General features: G+C 39.3%; 1 protein-coding gene and 1 long non-coding RNA gene across 4 annotated transcripts in view; one reads left to right on the plus strand and one right to left on the minus strand.

The window, feature by feature from the left end:
* syt6a (synaptotagmin VIa) overlaps positions 1 to 19425 on the minus strand; it is a 76021-nt gene that overhangs the window by 53416 nt on the left and 3180 nt on the right. The gene's annotated exons all lie outside the window — the stretch shown is intronic.
* LOC141772371 (uncharacterized) overlaps positions 1 to 19425 on the plus strand; it is a 73811-nt gene that overhangs the window by 36498 nt on the left and 17888 nt on the right. The window contains exon 3 of one of the 3 annotated variants that reach the window (XR_012594895.1): positions 1184 to 2786. The exons of the other annotated variants lie outside the window; for them this stretch is intronic. This is a non-coding gene — a long non-coding RNA (uncharacterized LOC141772371). Of the gene's footprint in view, positions 1 to 1183; positions 2787 to 19425 lie in introns of those variants that run through there. 3 annotated transcript variants of the gene reach the window in all.

The raw sequence follows: 19425 nt of genomic DNA on the forward strand, positions 1-19425 counted from the left end.
TTACATGTTTTAAGTATTAAAGAAAATTAGCTGTTCTCGCTAACTTCCTGGCCAACTGACAGTCTGAAACTGTTTGAAACTAGAAAACATAGCAGATTAAAAAATTAATAGAGACCCTGATGTTGAGGGAGAATGTGGGGGCATTATGTCAGAGCTGCTAAAAATGTTTGACCTGTGTTTGTCGATCTTATCCAGTATTAAACGCTGCCTCGAGCCATCAGGAAGAACAAATGTAGTGCAGCATTTTACTACTATCAATTTATTTCACCTTTTTTCATCACTTGATCAGAAATTTAGGCCTGTTTCTAGCCTCTAAACTAATTTGTTTTATAACTAATTTGTCATTGCATGTAAAAATCGCTATGGCAAGGTTTTTCCCACATTGACTCTATTCTGAAATCTTGTTTTTGTGGCTGACACAAAGGAGAAACTTGCTGCACAAAGTTGTGTAATGGGAAAGTAAAGCAAAGTCTTCACTGCATGCTGAAAGAAAGAGTGGATACTGGTCGTGTCTAGAGGGTAACCTGCAAATTGTGAAATCTGGCAAAAACGTATAAAAACTCTTGCGAGACTCACTACCTATCCTAACCTGAACTATTCAAGGTCAATGCCTAACCTTAACTATTCGAGGTCAATGCCTAACCTTAACTATTCAAGGTCAATGCCTAACCTTAACTATTCAAGGTCAATTCCTAACCTTAACTATTCAAGGTCAATGCCTAACCTTAACTATACAATGTCAATGCCTAGCTTTATTTATTCAAGGTCAGTGCCTAACCTGAACTATTCAAGGTCAGTGCCTAACCTGAACTATTCAAGGTCAGTGCCTAACCTTAACTATTCAAGGTCAATGCCTGACCTTAACTATCTCGTGAGAGTTTCCCAACTCGTGGGTTCTTCTAGACACGACCGTGGATACTCAGCTTAAAATTACAGATGGCAATACATTAGATTTTTTTGACATCAATTTTTATATTTCTTATATCATTCATTGCAGCATTATGAATGCTATTGGTTATCTCAGTTTTTTAAAACCTCCCCAGACTCTAGATTTTCTTGCCCCTTGGGGGATCTCAGGTCTCTCTTTGGGGAGCTAAACCCCCCCTGGCTCTTTCGTAACTCAAACACTGAGTTTGCCCATCTTTGATCATTACTCCCATGATGTTTCTGACACTATTTCTAGGTCACTACTCAACTCCAAACCTAGACCTGCTGCTGTGCTCTGATGTCTCCCTACAAGGAACATTTTGTTCACATCTAGGACACAAACTTGTTATAATGTTCAGTTTTATTTGTGACATGTTTGTTTTAATTGGACTCCAGGACGCTTAATCCACAAATCCATCAGTCTAAATTTAGCACTTTTATCCAAAATGTGTAACACAATTGTGGCTATTAATCATCTGTCTAACAACATTGTTTAGAACAGTTTTACTCTGGTTTTGAATGTTTTATTCTACTGAATCCACCCTCACAAAATGGTCCGTGATCTCCTGTTGAGCTTGGATACAACTACAAAGAATGCATTTTGTGTTACTTCCCACACACAGGCTTTGATCTTTATTTTATGCCTTATTTTTGTTTTCGGCCTTCAATTAAATTTACATTTCTTGCGCATGCAATACATAGGCAATGGCTTTCCCAGGAACACAAGTTTTCTGCGCCGTTTTCTGCTCTCATACTGGTTTAATTTAATCTTTTCACTCGCTGCAATTCCTTACCTCTTTCACAAGGACACACAGTAGCCTAAATATACTCTTGGATGAAGCTTTTGTGTCTCCTTATCGCTCTCTTTATCATGAAAATGTCAGAGTGCCATGTCACAGTGGGCTTTTAAATGGGAGAGGAAAGAAGACATCTCATTGGTCCTAACTCCCCTACTTAAACGTCTGTATTTTTCAACCCTATTTTCCCATATTTTGTGTCTGACTAAAAGGGACAGCAATTTCTGAAATTGGTCCAGTATTGAGGGAGAACGCTGTAGACAGCAACTGCTCACAGGCTGCAATATGGTTCTATTGGGGCCAGCTGACACCATCATTTACGTCCACTAAAGGTTCTTGTTTTTGCCATGACAGGGTCTGATTGTTATTATAAGTGTCTGACATGATGGAAAGAGGAGAAGTCTCAAGGAGAAGTCTCGTTCTGAAATCTGGCAAGGGGACGTGTTGCCGGAAGACAAGGGTGGAATAGTGAAATATATCCATGGTGGAAACGCGAGTGCAGGCCGGGCAGAGTTTGTTTTGTTGAGGTACAGAAAGTTTAGCTTAGTGTTATCTTCTTTTTTTTATTCATTTAAATTTTCATTGATTTTTTGTTTGTGCATACAACCAAAAGTACTCTGTATATTAACTTTTTTACAATCAGAAAGATAGAAAAAGAAAACACAATAAAGAAAATGAACAAAAAACAAACAAACAGAACAGGCATGGTTGCAATGGTCCATTATCAAAGAAGGGTGTTTACAAATCCAGTATATTGTAATTTATACTTCAGTTAGTCCATAAGCATTTTCCACTGTCATAAACCATCCATTTTTTTCCATTTACTGACCAAACATTTTCTCTCACTCTAAGCTGGAAAGTCATTTTTTCCATAGTATAATTCTCTCTCTCTATTTCTAACCATTGTGCTATAGTAGGGGGTTCAGTCTTCTTGTTTCTTGTTATTGCCTTCTCACTTGTGATCAATAATATCTTGGTTAAATATCTATCATTATCAGTGACATAATCCTTTATATTCCCCAGGTACATAACTTTGTATATCCCAAAATATTATTATTATTATTATTAATTGTAACATGCAAATTTTCCCAAAATGAGTGTACATTTATGACATTCCAAAAGATGTGTGCGTGGTTTGCCCCTCTATTTCCACATATAGCTTAATGTTATCTAAATTATTTTCAACGTCACGGCTGAATATTTAGATGATTTCAACAATGTGGATGAGGTCTTTGAATTCGATGGCCGCCCATATTTATTTGAGCCAGAGTATACAGATATTCCAATTTCACAACAATACCTCTCCTTGAGTTGACCTTGAACACAATGACAAACAGACCGGATCAAGCGAAAGATAAAAGAAGATGTTTTATTTCTCAGTAGGGTCCTTTCCATAATGTTGTCAGACATTTATAATAACAATCTGAGCCTGTCAGTAGCAAAAACAAGCACTTTTAGTCAACGTAATGGCTGCCGGCTACAGCGTTATCACTCAATACTGGACCAATTTCAAAAATTGTTGTCCCCATTAGTCACTTGGAACATGGGGAATATGGTTGAACAAAAATAAAAAAGTTCCCCTTTAAAATGCATCACTAATCCAATTCAAGTTATAGCTTTTTACCACAAAATTATTTTTAAAATCAGTCAGCACTTCGTGTGTGTGTGTGTGTGTGTGTGTACCGCCTTGTATTGGTTTTGTGCCATGTGGAATTGAAACTTGAGCCCTTAATCCTCATTCACAAACAGACACTCCTGTTACACCGATCCCTCTTTCAGTACTATTAAGTGTCGTTCAAATAAACCTAGATTCGCTTGATTTGGACATAAATATAGCACCACTTGTCAGATTTTGACAAAACTTGATGGTGCAGTACTTTGTATTGTCAGGGCGACTTTATGTACTTGTCTTGGAATCTCAAAAGTATGGGTTTATGACATATCTGGATAAACAACCCTTATTTTAGGATGCTTGACATGGTGTCTTGCTGCCGGTGAATGTGGAGAAAGCATTGGCTTGAATACATACAACAGGGTCAATCCTCACCAGGGATGCGCTCAGCACAATTCATCTTTTTAATGAACCATACATCAAGAGCCTCCTGTCCGCTTACACCTCAACAACGCATTGGATCTGCTTATGGCCAGTGGCCCAGCTGGAAAATCTAAGTAGAGTTCAAAGGGAACTGAGCTCAGGCTGGAGGACTGTGTTCCCCGGGGGACTGATGCCTCAAGAATAAAAATCAAAATCAAAATCCACTCAGGTATTCGCCGGAGGAGATTTAATACAGCCCCCTGAAATCCTCCCATGCATTGGCAAGGCTGACCTGGAACTGTGTATTAACTCTGAAAGGATGGGAAGAAGGTTAAAGGAGAGACTTTAGTAAGGCTGGACTCAAGAGGTGCAGGCATTAGAGCACCAGGGGAACAGAGGCCGTTTTCTGCTGCTTTAATGAGGGAGTGGAAATGGCTATAGGCCCACATCTCTTTCTCTCTTGTTTCACATCATTTTATTTATTACTTTTCCTAGTAAACCTAGTGAACTCTAGTTCTATATGAGTTAGCCCAGCATTTCTAGGTCTTCTCATGACGGATTCATGTGATGATAGAGGAGTTGTAAACAAAGATACATTAGGAGGCAAATGAAAAGTGGTGGAAGATGTACTCAGATCTTTTACTTTAGTAAAAGTAGCAATTCCACAGTGTAGAAATACTTTGTTACAAGTAAAAGTCCTGCATTTAAAATTTGACTTAAGAAAAAGTACAAAAGTATTAGCATCTAAATATACTTAAAAGTACCAAAAGTAGAATTACACATTATGCAGAATGGCCCAAAAGTAATTTACATTGATGTTGCAGCTGGTAAAGGTGGGACCAATGTTAATTACTTTATATACTGCTGGGTTGCATATGAATTTCCCCAGAATCAATACAATGTTATCTTGAAAATGGTAAACATTACTCCTCTATATCTTTACATAGCAAATAGTTGTTTGCTGCTACAGTATATCAATGCTCTGGATATCATATAGAGTCGTTAGTCGCTAGTCATGTGAGTCAGTGAAGTTAACTACTAGGATGGGTTGTTGAGGAGGCCGATAGCTTTAAGGTAAAAACATTTCAGGCGTCTGGTGGTCGTGGTGCTGATGGAGCCAAACCTGCGGCTGTAAGGGAGCTTTCTGAAGAGGCAGTGAGTCGGATGGGATGGGTCAGCCACTATCCTACTGGCCCGCTTTGTGCAAATTTTCTGCAAATCTGGTTAACATTTGTGCTACAATGGATGAAAACCTGGCTAGTAATTGGTTTTTTTTCAGTACTAATCCTGATAAAGGTTCAGCTCTTTGCCGAGCCATAGAGAGATATTGGTATCAGTTCTTGATCAAGTCAGGCAGAGGCCGGATATTACAGGACTTCTCCTTCGAGGGGTTTGAGCAGTCCTGGGAGAGTGTTTCCATTTCCTCTCTCAGACTGACCTACTCCACTCTGAATGCAGGGCTGCTCTCCAACACTGACACATTTTCACTTCAGTCGTGGCCAATTGCCATAGGGGCTGTGGTTTTAAGAACGCCTTCCTATCGAATGTGTTATCTCTGCCTTCTATAGAGTGTTAGAGAGTCATTACCATGCGGAACCTGGTGGGAGTGGGTTCACAGTGAATTTACATGAAGGGTGTCCTTGAAAAGGGATTCAATCATTGTGTAGCTCTATAATAACCAGAAAAACACTAACCTGCTTTAAATCTGCACTGAGGACAGTCCATGTGGCAAATGTTTTTAGGTAACTGTTTAAAGTTGCACTAATCAATTTTTTTTTATATTAACGATGGGTCAAATTAACGTACGTATTATTAAAGCAGCTATGTGAAGCATTTTAGCATCTTTCAGCTCATTGTTTTGATTTAACACCCCACAATTTTACTGTTTTGGTTAAGTCTCACAGCTCTCATCCATCCCCATCCAGCAGCATAAAAAGACAGACACTGTTAGCGACTAGCTGGTAAACATAGTGAAGTATTTAGCAGCTGAAAAAACTGATATTTCTCTGAGGAGTTGGTGGAGACCAAAACAGAGCAAAAAGAGCCGTGAATATTGGACTTACTATGTCAGGAGGCCAGAAAGACGACTCCAAATGAATGCTAATATTGTTCTGTGTCTGCTGGATGTGTAAATATGCAACTGTTTGCCATATCAATTCTATATGTTGATAATATGTTAGTGATTTGTTTACAGTTTGTTGCACTGCCCCCAAGTGTCCAAAAAAGGTAATGCTGCTTTAAAAAACAGAACTCAAACTCCGAACATTTCTTCAAATTTGGCACAAACGTCCACTTGGACTCAAGGATGGACTGATTAGAATTTGGTGGTCAAAGGTCAAGGTCACTGTGACCTCACGTCTGTCCCATTCTTGTAATATCTTAGGAACGCCTTGAACAAATTTCATCAAAATTGGCACAAATGTCCACTTTGTCTCAAGGATGAACTGATTTGATTTTGGTGGTCAAAGGTCAAGGTCACTTTAACCTTACAAAAAACGTTTTTGGCAATAATTCAATAATTCAATTTCACACAAATGTCTAACAGGATAAAATGAGGAAGTGATGACTTTTTGAACAGACATGAATGTAAACGGAAACTTGACTGGTTGGCAGAAGCATACAACTGCAAGGCGGTAATTCTAGTTTTATATGAATTTGCGAAAGAGTATTAAGGATATTTTCAAAATAAAGTCACTTTGGATAGCATAGTGTGTTTGTCTTGTGACAAATAGTAGATATTATGATATACTCTGCACTGTTATGGCATGAAAAAGTAGAAATTAGACGAGTGCAAAGTAATTCTTAAGCCTGCAATAACTTTTTTTGTCCACTTGGCGGCAGCAGAAACAAGATAACACAACACTGACATAGTATCACTTTTTAAATTGATATGCTGAACTTATTGTTTTCACATTGTCATTTGATACATTATAAAAATATAAATTATAGCCGCGTTAAAGATAGTGTGCCTGTATTTCAGTTATTATACATTGACGAAAATGTAGTCAAGTCAAAATAACTTTATTTAACCTTATTTCTTTCAGTATGACTGTGGTTTCATCTATCCACCTCAGTAGAAAGGTAAAAGAGAAGCTGGTCATTATAATAATATCATGTAGCACAGACTGCTGACTAGACTCTCAGTAACACGTGTGCCATTTCTGCTGTACTGAAGTGATGATTACATAATTACAGTATTATGGATCCACCACTGTAAAGGGTGGTTATGCCTGAGGCTACAAACCTTGACTACTCCCTCCTGCTTTAATGCAACATTTTGAAACACATATCCACGGTTTGTTGCAGTCTTAGGCAAATGAAAAATCCTGTGCATATATGACAGAGAGTTTATCATTTATTAATGATGCTCCGTTCATCACTTGGTGATGCTCCTCTTCTCTACCTTCATCCAAACCTGGCTCACGGGATGCATTAGCGACTGTTTGGTCAGTAACGGCCAGTGACAGGTGATTAGTTTCTACGCTGATGGCACAGACCGCTGCTTCACTGTCATGTCACACACATGCATCACATTCCCAGCATACCCGACTCTGTACTTAATTACATGCTTGGCTGCGGATTAGCTTGTCAAAGAGGGGGGCTATGGTCCACCAGGGGATGAATCACCATCTGTAAAACTTATTTACATAGAGGGATTTCCATAAGTGACCCCCAGGTCATTACTGATAGCTTGTAAATTAAGGTGACTCGTTCTTGTCACTCTCCCAACACGTCTCACCTGTTGTAATATTAATACCACACGGGAAAGAATTCACAGCAGACATTTACAACGCTGATATACCAAAAGACACGCCTTGTCATGTAAGTGTAAATGATTAATATTAAAATCATAATCTACCTGCTGATACATACAATATGCAGATCAGTTATTTTCTAGACGTGGAAACAATTAAACGGTTTGTTATTTTGGAATTAATTCCTGTTCTTTTTTTTTTTAAGGTTTCCTGGAAATAACAATGATATTTGGTATTAATTATGAGAAAATAGTGAAAGTTACTTTAGTTAGTTGTGTTGAGTTTAAAAGCTGTTATTTCTCCATTTAACCAAAATAAGCATGCTTTTATCCATTATTCATTAATTATTATGATTCATATATGTTGAATTGCATGTTTGCCTGTTGACAGTTTTGTTTGTATATTTTAATATAAATTATATATATCTATATTCAGCTGAAATTAATTACAAATGTACCCATTGAACATGGTCTCAGTTTTCTCTAATTAATACCAAATTATATAGTGCTCTTCAGGAAATTGTTTCAGAAATTATTTATAATTTGTGGTCGTCAAGTCAGTGAACACACTCAGTAATGTCAGTTACGCAGCAATATCAACCTAAATTAGCTACCATAAGCTATCGATTATACTAGACAAAGGTTGTATCTGTAAAAAAAAAAAATATTACTACAATAAGATCATTTAATGCAGTGTGTCCATTAATTTCTGATAATGGACACCTACTAGGTAGTTCCAGTGAATCTGTCTGTTCACCGTTCTAAATGACTGCGCTGGCTACAAAAACACCACAGGGTGGTGACTGTAACACACAAATCTGCAAGAAGTGAGTTACACTGCCCCTATGAACTTGCTGATATTTTGTACCACATAAGTGATCGTTTCACATCCCATTCGCTATTCAACTCGCTACTTCAGACTGCGGCCGACAGTACACATGGCCTCTCACTTGATCGTGAAACAGTTGATATTGATTTTGGGACGATGACATGGCTGGATAGCTAGCTAGTTTCATGCTGAATCCAAGCCATAGAAGTACTCCAACTATGAGTCATGTAACATTGTCCACGTGAAAAATTAATGGGACTTTTACTTCCAGTACCAGAATAGCTCCTTCCATTATGCGACAGTAAGGTTGCTTTTTACTGCTCATCATTTCTACTTTTCATTTGCAAGAGAAAGAATGTGTTCCTCACTCAAAACTTACTGTCCATAGTTGCACTGCTGATTAACACGACTAAGTTTCTACCAATTTCTTTAAAATATTTATTCTAGTTAACTTTCTATACATCTAGCATTAATTTAAACTAGAGACCATCTTGCAATGGGATCACACCAGCCGCGATGCCTATTAGGATCAGGGGTGTGAAGTGGGGTGCCAATGGCCCCTTCCCTGCATCCAACCCCCTACTTCCGGCGCCCTTGCTTTAACCACACCCATCTTTGAACTCGGCCTTCATTTTGATCTCAACTACACACCTGTAAAGTTTTGTGACGCCAAATTGGGCCAGGGGTTTAAAGTGGGGAGGCCAATGGCCCCTTAGCCCCCCTTGCCCACCTTCATAGAGTGGTGCAGGGATGACGTATTTTTGTCGGCCAACCAGAAGTTAGCATCACCCTGGTTCCCTCAACAAAAAAACAAGGGGATTTTCCCATTGAGTTTTGGATTATTGCAGAAAATAAGCTCTGTGGCAAACACACTTTTAAGATACTTACATGTTTTGTTCAGCAAGATAACCTTCACAAATGAACACCACTTTTAGGATTTTTGAAGTGTGAATGCATCGCCAGAAATAAAAAGCTAACGTTAGGCTATAAAGAACTACACCACGGTTGCATGAACACGAGTATACACAATGAGGCTGTAAAGGCAGACGAGTTGACGTGATGATGTTTAGTAGTCCCATTTAGCCACTTGTTAGCAACCCCCTTTTTTAAGACATGTTGTTCTGGTTGTTTGTTTGGATTTTCTGTGGTGTTAAACACAGGCCTTATTTCAGGCATCTAACCAAAAACCCATTCAAAAACCCCATTGACATCCAGACGAGGGAACTGGAAGTGCTAAAATGCTAACTCATTCCTGTATTTTGATCTCAACAACACATCTGTAAAGTTTCATGACTGCATCTTCCACGGTTGCAATGCTGTAAAAATCTGTCCATAGACAGACATATAAACACCTGGCAAAGTACTCAAAACCGCCTCTGTGTGTTAGATCCAGCTGCAGTAGGTTTCTCCAGGAGACCACACTTCGCCATGATGTCACACACACAGACTCACAAGGTGAAAACAATAGCAGCATCGCTGTCACAGCTGGTAATGATGTAACCCACAAGTTGGAACTCACCTGTTTTCTAATCTGTGTGAATTATTTATATGTTTCATAAAAAGTTCCACTTCTATTTGCATTTCAAAACACTTCTTGTGACATTGTTTTTTTTCTGGGCGAGACTTGCACCTCTGCATCCGAATGAATGAATTTCAAGTAATTTTGTGACAGAACTGAATCTATATCAGGATATTTATTACTGCATCTAACAGATAAATGAAATATGCTAATTTTAAAGGACACATCTGTTGATGAATAATGGAACATGGCCCCGAGAGTGTGTGTGTCTGTGTATGAGGTGATTATAACTACTTGTCTGTCTGGCTGTATGCCAAAAAAATCAATCTACTGTATACTTTACTGTATATCGCATATAGAAAGCTCTTTTCCGTACTTTTTTTCTCCCAAAACTCCTCTGATCTCCTGTGTCGCAGTCTAGTGTCGGTCCACTGATGCAACATTAGTGATAACAATAGTGGCAACAGAGACACTTGACTGTTTTCCCATCTCCAATGTTTCACAGTGAAACCGTAGAGCAATTTTCCACCGGTGGACAAGCTGTAAGGTCATTGCATCAATTCTTGTCAGCTTAGGTAACATCATTTCAGACCAGGCAGCGGCTGCTTTGCAGAGGGCGCTAATATAATCAGAGGATGAAATGTCACAACAAACCTCAAATTGCAAACCTCTCTTTCCCAGTTGTCTTCAAAGTGGGGGGAGAAAAAAATCTAAATCTGCCTTCAGTTTTAATGAAACGTGATGACCAAGTTGTACAAAAGCCTCCTGATCTGTCGGCTGCATACAAAAAACACAGGTTTACACACACTTGAAATGCTAGACACACTTTTCTATGCCTCCTAGTCTTTTGTCATGAAGATGTTATTCTGTTTGTCCTTCCCGCATCTCCCATCTGCCCTGATTGTACTTCTTGTGGGTCATGTATCCTCGGGGGATTGTTAATGGCAGTATAAGTGAAAACACAAAATATAGGAAGCAGCAGGAAATGGGAGTGATATACTCTGGAACCGATGGAGGGCCTAAGGCACCATATGTTCTAGGTGCACTGTGACTAACACATTTTCTGGCAGCTCATGAATACGGGATTTATAGGCAGACACAAAAGTATACCGTCTATAACCTAAAAAAGAGATTCTACACATTCTATAATGGACTATTTTATATATAAAGTGGTATTCGTCCCCTTTGGCTCAACTTTTTTTTCTTTTTTTTAAAGAAGAAAAACATCCTCAATCACTGTCATAACACATGGCGGCAGATTTCATTACCCTGTTGGCATCGTAGTATAAACCTATGCAGCGCTGCATACATATTACACCCTTGGTTTGCCCCTTAAGCATTGGTATTTTGTATTTAATTTACCCTTTCATGCATGCAACGACGTCTCTATCTAATTAGTGCATAAAATTTAAAGTAGACCTCCTCATTATCTTGTCATAGCCCGTGGGTAGTTACGGTTATAGTAGAAAGAAAATAGCTCACATGCTTCACCCAGAGGCGATAGATGAAACACTTCACACCCTACTGTTGACTGGACCTCATCTGTGTTATTCTCACACACGTCTATATGAGAAGAATAACACCTTTTCACTAAGCCACTTAAAGGAGATGCATGTGTGTATATTTCGTTTAATAATAAAATAATGTGAAATATAATCTTCCCTGGAGGAATTTAATCAGCCCAGGACAAAACGATTTGGTAACACAGCTCGCGATTTACAGTGTAATTTCATTGTGTGAATAACATACCAATAAAATACTTCCTAATGGTACTTAAATGTAGGTACAGTGGAAAGAAACTATGGGGAACAGGGGAGTAACAATTTCAGAGGAAAGGAGAAATAAATAATTTTTTAAATACCGGCTACCTGTGGGGTACAGAACTGGTGCACTAATATTTGGCCAAACCTATAAAGTAATACATAAGTGTTATGAGCAAAAACATTTGTTTTTATTGTGCTGCAGTCAATCCAAAGAACATTACACGTTTGGCTAAATTGCCTATGCAGTAGGCTGGTGTTTATCCTGTTAAGTCCCCTATAAGTACATTGCTGTAACCTTGCACGGCAGTTGGATTCTTGCGATGTTACGAGATCACGTGAGAATCGCAGTATCAAATGTTACACGAAAATCCATCTTGTCAGGCTTCAAGTAATGCTTTTGTGTCCGGCTTGCAAGACAACGGACCACTCATCGTCCTTTGAGGAGCTACTGGCCGCTACGGAAGTGACTTAGGTGTGTGTGATGACACGGAGAGGAAACTGTTAGTTCTAAACAACAATGGTGGCTCCTGAAGAGGTTAGATGCTGCAGTAGCGTCAGTTATATCAGAACTGGAGAGTATTTTTTTAATTGAAAGAAGAGCAAAGAACGACAATAAAGGTGATGTTTTTGCTGTCAGTTAGTTTTGCTTTCGTTAGTTTGATTGACAGATGGTTCATCCAATCATCTGCCAAGTATGTTTTTGAAAGTGCCTGCCCTTTTCTAAACAGATTCCAATGACGGAATCCTTCAAATCTTCAATAACATATACTGTATGTTTTCAGAGACTTTCCAGAAGCCCCTTTCGTTCCCTCAATGTACCGCCGCAGTTTTGGTGGCATATTTTAACTGTGAAATACATTATACTATAATAACTTCATAGGTTCTGCAGAATATCAGCGTTGTTAACCATTTCACCCAAACTTCTGTTTTGTTTCCCCGTACTTTTCCCGTTTTTTTCTCCTTTCCTTTAAAACGCCCAAGTTGTTTCTCTCTTGTTTATCCATAGTCTCATTTTCTTTCATTGTACATACATTTAAGTACCAGTAGGAATGGGTAAGTATTTTATTGGTACATGATTCATACAACAAAGTTACACTGTAAATCGCAGGCTGTGTTATAAAGTGTTACCAAATATTCCCGTGCGCCCAAATCAGCTTTTGTATCTTACCACCACTACATCTGGAAACAGGATGTTACTGTATGCAATGTATCCTCATACAACGTTTTTTATGATATCTTACGAAAAATGATTCCCCATTTTTCATGCGTTTTCCTACGAAAAACTTCCGTCTTCACTGAAAACAACTTAGTGAGAGAACAGCCTGCTGTACAGTATGTTGGTATTGAAAAACAGGATCAGATTTGTTGTGCAAGTTAAATTAAATGAAAATGCATTTTTATATTGTGCTTTCTATCGTGATCTAAGAAAGAGGTTGTTGAGTAAAACCACCAAAAAAAATTACTTTTTGGAGGAAATGATGAAAAGGCTTTATGAAACTGACACTCTAGTATCTGTATCTGGCCATGCATGCTCATTAAGAAAGAAATGTGTTGTGCAGATACATTTTATATTGTGTTTCTATTCCATTGTGCTTCTGTATAAAACATGTATTATTTTATTTTCTGTGGTTCAGGAACGGAGTGCAGTCTGTGGTTTGTAGCAATATGTGATTTTATTATGGGCCATGGAATCCAATGAATGGACCATTTCAGTTGTATTACAAGAAAATTCATTCATATACTTTATAGTTTCAACTATTTTGACCAACATATACTTTTTGAGTGATTTCATTTACATCAGTGTACAGCCGAAAAAGCCCACAGTGGATTAAAACACTAGAAACACCATTCAGTATAATACAACACCCCAAACTACAGCTTTCAAAATGATGTAATGGTTTTCATAAAGTTGAATAAACGACTCTGGCAGCCTGAACAAAAGCACAATACCGGACCGTAAATTTATTCTAGTGCTGTTATGCTGGATTGTATTAGATTGTACAGGAGACATGCTCCTACGTTCCTGTGTACCTTTCAATGAAAAAAAGATCTTGTAAAATTGCGTAACAGATGAGGTTGGGAAAACAGATGTGATATTTGTTTGACTACCTTGCAGTTGTTATTCAAACCAGCATTAATTGATTTTACGGCCGCTTGGCAGCACAACAAGCTGTGAACATAACATTCACACATCATCACCTTATAAAGTTATCATGGTGAACGTGTTAGCGAGTATCAGACACGGAGGAACTATTTTTGATGGTGCATTTTGACTGTGTGTTCTGGAAGTAAAACTATATAGCTTCTTGGAAGCAAAGTAATCAAAGGCTTAATTTAACTTTGAACGGCACATACACATAAAACTTGCTACACATTCCCACCTATCCTTACAAATCTCATTAATCTGACTAATTTAAACTGAGACTTATTTGGCATTCACACTAAGAGGGAAGCAAATTTTCACCTCGCTTTAATCGCGCAAGTTGGACCGCCGGTATCATTTGTGTTCATTCGCGCTTGATGCGCCGAAGAGGAGGAGAGGCTTGTCTCCATAGATACCAACAACTTTTCTTTCCACCATTTCCGCCATTAACCATGGAAGAAATATATACAGATATGATGTACTATTGTAGCTCTGGATGCCCACAGACCGTTACAATATTTTTTCCTCTATTTCTGATTCAACAACGTCAGGACGTCAGTGATGACAGGAGGAGAATCTCAACGCTGATAGGCTTTCATGACAGCGTCACGCAAATTTCTCGCTCAAATTGAAATATTTAAACTTAGGCGCATATGCGAATGACGCAAATTTTGCACGTTCTGTTGCGTCATTCGCACCATTCGCGTCGCCCGCCGCAGATTCACATCTATTCTCCTCTTTGCATTGACTTTGTGTGTAAAAGTTCGCTTCACTCTTGGTGTGAATGGGCCGTTATAGCAGTGTTAATTGATTTGATTTTTTGGCCACATGGGGGTAGTGTAGCAACCTGTAAACACAAAACTGACATATCATCACTGTGTAAAGCTCTTATGGCGCATGATGTACTAGCAAACAATTACCTAATTACACCACCAGCAAATACGGAGTATAATTAGTAAAACTAGCATTCATTTAAAGTCATGTTTCTGACCACCTGATGAATTTTACAGTCCAATTTGCAGGTCCAAGCCATTGTTAGTTATGTCTTTTTATTACACGGTTTTGTTGAATACCTGATTCTGATTGGTCAAACACGGCGTTCTACGGTCTATTATTTCTTTATAGCAGACAGCTGCTATGTATAACAGACCGTTCTGTTTGTCCTACAGTAGTGATCTCGGACTCTGGTTTGTGTCAAATTATTGATTTCTTATTTAATAGGATATTATATTTTTATTTAATAGGATAATGTACAGCTAGCAGGTCATTGTTGTGAAATAAACCCCTCCGTGTCGGAGTGCCGCATCGCCCTGTTGGGGTTTATTTCACAACAATGACCTGTTAGCTGTACATTATCCTCTACATAGATCTCAGTTCTGATTTTGTTCTTTGCCACAACAATCCAGTGTTTTTAGTATTCAACCACTTAGTGATGTTACCCTCTAAGGCGGCACATTAATTTGTGTGATGAAGTGTACGAACCCCACGTCTGATTCTACACCATCAACCCTGAGAGCGTGACAGGAGCGTCAGCCCCCGCAGGCCCCTAACCCTTTCACCGTGACAGACAGCTCAACAGCCATTATGACAAAACAGCAACATGAAGCGAAACCAGCCAGTGAAACTTTGAGACAGGAGAAGGTACATGAGGCTTCGTTAGAAGAGAGGGCAATGAGAAGAGCATGACATCAGTGATGTGAGGAAGTCAAATGAGGCAAAACAAAAGATTAAGAACTTTCTTTTCTCCTTCTCAGCATCCACCCAAATATTAGACCATCCCAAAATACAGTATAGTAATTTGTGGTGTGTGTGGGGCTGCAGTAAGAGTGATACTTGGTATATAAAGAGTCTTTAGCCTTTCCAAAGCCAAAAATCAAGAGCAAAAGTGTAAGAATGGATTAAACGCTGTGTTTGTGTGCTCTAACGTAAGCTGCAAACCTACAGTTAGGGTGACCATATTTTCAAACCCCCAGACAAGTACCTTTCAACACCATGGACAGCGTCTCAGCAGACGGAAAATGTGTGTCTCCCAAAATCCACCAAAACATAGTTTATTTGAAAACTGTTTAATAACACTAGTAAACACAAAATGGATTGCATTGGTGTAATATAACATATTTATTGATTGTCAGATACCTTTTTTAAACCAAACACCAGATATTTGACGTTTAGTAGTCTCATTTAGCCACTTGTTAGCATCTGCCTTTTTTAAGACACGTAAAAGGTTCAAAATTCACGAGTGGGATATTTATTGATGTATTTTATGTCGTAGAACGCAATGTTAAAATCTCTTCACCTTATTTCAGCCATCTAACTAAAAACCCATAAAAAAAAAAACATTGTTTTAACTCATTTCCGAGTCATTTCCGAGTTTTAAGACTCATTCCTGTAGAAATGAGAAACTTGCTTTTATTGACCTCTGTCTGAAATCTGTTGTTTAAAAATTACCATGAATTTCTAGTGTTACATCTGGCCTTGTTCTCATTGACTGCATATGTGTAACTAAGGGGGATGGCGCGTAGCAAATGGTTGATTGTTGTATTTCAGTACCAAATTGTGGTGTCTCTCGCCGCCCTGTGAGGCTCTCACCGCTCTGCTCGCTTGGGGCCTGATTCTTTAATCAATAAACCAATGCTACTGCTCAATAGCTCAGCAGAGGCCTTGCCCGGCGCGCTGGCCTGGATAACACGCAGCAGGTCTCTACATTACTCATCCTCCTAACACTTTTGTCATTAATGACACTGATGCATTTTGTAGGACAGCCATGCAGAGAGAGAGAGCACTGTCCTGTGAAACACTGACACAAAGGTACAACACAGTGCGGCGGCGTGTGCACTATTGAGTCTTGAGGAAGAAGGATTTTTATTACTTATTCATGGAGATAGATTCACATTCATGATAGTTCCACAGCTGTTCAACAGGGGAGCTGATAACATCACTTGAAATTAGCACCTTCGGGGACATCCCAGTTGCCGTGAAAACGTGTGTGAGTGTGTGTGTGTGTGTGTGTGTGTGTGTGTGTGTGTGTGTGTGTGTGTGTGTGGGGGAGGAAACACCAGAGAAGCCTTCAGAGAAAGAGAGATGAAGGCGTTCCTGTTTATAATGCTGTTCACAGACTGCTTACAGAAGAAGCTGTTTGGTATTCAAGCCACTGGTTGACTTTTGTCTTTAGCGCATTAACTTTAATGAAAAATGTGTTCCACTTTACTGGTCATTACCCTCCTCCTACTGAACCGGCTCGCCAACCCTACTCGACCGTGTCCGTTTGATTTGAACCCCCGGTGCCATGAAAACACTCATACATCAGATAATCATATAACTTCTCACTGGCAAAAAAAGGATAAAGACTGAATAAATCAGAGATGTTCCGATACCATTTTGTCCTTCTCGATTCCGATACCTGAACTTGCGGTATTGACCGATACCGAATACCGATCCGATACTAGCGTGTTAAAAAAATATACTTATTACTTTACACTTTTTTATTGTTCAGTTTGTCAGTTACAAAGAAAATAAATAAATGAAGCTAGGAATAAATAACAGTTCTGTCTCCTCAGTGGACAGCCTGTGCGCTAATTTGTCCTGTATAGTGCAATATTCACACACCCTACTAGGGTACAATGCCAGCATTTGTACCCTTTTACCTACATCCTTGTACCTTGTTTGATTGTAGCAGCTTGCAATTTAGTATCCCCACCCCCCCTTTCTCCCCCTCAAACAAGCGTGCAGGAGACCAGTGAGAAAGACGTTGTATGTTGAGCTCTCAGTACCTTTGTAGCTTCTAACCGAATCTCATGCTTCCCTCTTTGTACTTTCACATATCTGCTGTTTTGCATTCAGCTGCATAGGAGTCGTGTTAAGTTGCTGCTGATGAAAACCAACATATTCTCATTTTGCTGCTTCATAATAAAAATGTTTAATTTTAGCCTTTAAATACCAATATAACATGGTGACTTTTATTGTGAAGATAAGAGGAAATTAAATGTGTTTATCACCGTTTTACAGCCGCTCTTTTGACCACTTGTCACAGCCGTTGTTACACACCCTCAAGCAGGTAGCTCTATTGTAATGGAGATGTACATTGCTGTACCATGCCGTGCCGACGCACCGAGTCATGTATGGATATAAGACACGGAAACTTGGCTTGTGTCTTGAGGAGTTGTAGCATTGACTCACCGACGACAGCCGAAACTGTACACACACTGCACTGCTACGCTCACAGCTAGTTACGGCTGACTACATCTCACCGTCACTCCATCACACACACATGCTCCCTCTCTGTCTCTCTCTCGACCGCAAACACCAACACTCGCTAACGTTAAGCACACAACATATGCACTTATTCCTAAGGAGTTATTCTTTAAAGGAGTTTAGTATTGTATAGCATATTTTGATTTAAAAGACATCTTAAAAATACATAATGCTTTGGCCTGGTGGGGAGTCATCTCAGGCCTGGCGGTGCTGGCAGAAACCCTAGTATTGGCCAGGGTACTTGCCCATACCCGATCCCGAATTTTGGGCAGTATCGGAAGCATTTCCGATACTGGTATCGTTATCGGAACAACTCTAGAATAAATACATAAATGCTCCTAATTCTGCATCTTAGATCTATTTACTTGACCACCTTGCTTGGGTGAATGCCATAAGATGCAAAAATACCAAAGTGTGCTTTATTATTCTAATGATTACAGCAATAATAGCCCAAGCCTTTGAGGGCTGGCGTTTGGTCTTTCCATGACAGACATTTTTCCGAGTGTTATCTTCCACAACAGCAACAGTGTCTCCACTGTTCTTTTGTGGTCTACAGCGAAATGTTGTATCAATAAAGTACAGAGACAGGAGACAGTGGGTATTAATAATTGAAAGGCACAGTGGTTTGAATGGGGTTCTAATCTCCACAGTGCAGTTAATTTGATGTTCTTGCTTTTCTGTTTTGGACTCAACCTGCAATGCACCATCCGTCCCTGCAAATACCACGGACACAGAGCGAGTGGATACCAGTGGGAACTAAATGAATGATCTGCTGATGCTAATATCCTCTGCCAGCCAAGGTCTTGTTTAATAAACCTCAAGATGAGATGGGCGTGCGAGAAAATAACATGATCAAAAAAACAAAAATAAGCCTCATCAATTCAAAGCCCACACACCTGAAGCTGCAGCTGATAATGAAAGAGGAATCCGTAATGAGGGCGAGCGCTGTGTTTGTTTGGAGGAGGGGGCGGAAGGTGGGTTAGAAGTGCATCCAGCCATTCAGGAGCTACACAGGCTTAAGGGATATGTTTTGTAACCTGTATCAACGCTCGGGAGTGAATATCAATACCTGAGGCAGGCAGTTGATCAGTGGGAAATGTTCGCTCAGCAGAGTGTGAGACGCCGATCCGAGCTCTCATTTATCTCCCTGAAAAAGGTCTTGTGTGTTGACTTTCACACGCACAGCAGGTGGATCCTGCGGCCTTGATTGAAACACAATCAGCCAACTCAAGTTTCAACAAATTGGTCAATGAAGACAATGGGTTATTATCTCCCAGCCGCATCAGGACAGGGGAATTAAAGTCCCCGGCTTTCTAATTAGTCATTCTTATTTTATCGTAATCGATCTGAAACTAGCGAGGGGATACTCAGCCAACAGCGGGAAGTTCGGAAGGGAAATTTTGCTTT

This window comes from Sebastes fasciatus, chromosome 8 (assembly GCF_043250625.1).
Source record: "Sebastes fasciatus isolate fSebFas1 chromosome 8, fSebFas1.pri, whole genome shotgun sequence".
Taxonomy (NCBI): Eukaryota; Metazoa; Chordata; class Actinopteri; order Perciformes; family Sebastidae; genus Sebastes; species Sebastes fasciatus.